Consider the following 997-nt stretch of genomic DNA (forward strand, 5'->3'; position numbering starts at 1 on the left):
TGATTAAGCCACCCAGACAGTGCTATTTTATTATGGCAGCCCCAGCAGATTAATAAAAATTAGTTTCGTTTGCATGGTAGTATAAATATATTCCCAGGAATACGTAGTTTTGCTTAAACAGATATGCATTTAATATGATATATATGGATCAATGATTTAACTCAAGGTTAAAACTTCATGGAACTTTGGAACTTTAGTGATGGTGCATTATTTTACAGATAAGAAACAGAGACCAAGTCTATGGCCATGCCACCCTGAACATACCCGACCTTGTCTGATCTTGGAAGCTAAACGGGGTTGGGCCTGGTTAGTACTTGGATGTGAGACCGCCTAGGAAGACCAGGTGCTGTAGGCATAAATGATAATCAATAATAATAATAATAATAATAAATAAATAAATAAAACAATCTCATTTGTTCACATATCTTCAATTGGGATGGAACTCAATGGAAAAATATTGTCTTAGATCCAAATGGTATCTGCTGGAACTATAACATTCAAGATCATTTCTCCCCCAAAATGTCTGAATCCTAGCTGAGATGGCTGGAACAGAGGAGGCTTGGTGGGTGTTTGACTTACTCTCCCACAAAGCCTTTCTTTGTAGCTAGTTTTGTTTTCTTCCCTATATGGGAGTCTTAGTTTAGCCAGACCTCTTAGCTGATGGCTATTTCCTCCAGTGCACAAAAGAAAGAAGCTACTAGGCTTGCTTAATAACTGAATTCTGAAGTTCCAGAATGGCATTTCCACTGTATTTTCTGATTAAAATAGTCACAGAGTGAGACAAGATTCAAGAGGAGGGAAAATAGACTGACTCTTGATGGAAATATGGTAATAACAAATTGCAAAACTAGGGTAGATATTATTGCAGTAGTTTTTAGAAATATAAACTACTAAATGATCCCAACATGCCAAGTTCATTTGAATTTCAATCATACAACTTTACCGGATATAGAATGGATAAAGTAGCAGAGAAAAAAATCATGAATGTTAAAATAAT

The 997-nt window shown here is 35.7% G+C and overlaps 1 pseudogene; it reads left to right on the plus strand.

Moving 5' to 3' along the window:
- Nucleotides 1–236: 236 nt before the first annotated feature.
- Nucleotides 237–355, plus strand: LOC120591415 (uncharacterized; annotated as a pseudogene).
- Nucleotides 356–997: the final 642 nt, after the last annotated feature.

This window comes from Pteropus medius, unplaced genomic scaffold (assembly GCF_902729225.1).
Source record: "Pteropus medius unplaced genomic scaffold, Ma_sr-lr_union100, whole genome shotgun sequence".
NCBI classification, from domain to species: domain Eukaryota; kingdom Metazoa; phylum Chordata; class Mammalia; order Chiroptera; family Pteropodidae; genus Pteropus; species Pteropus medius.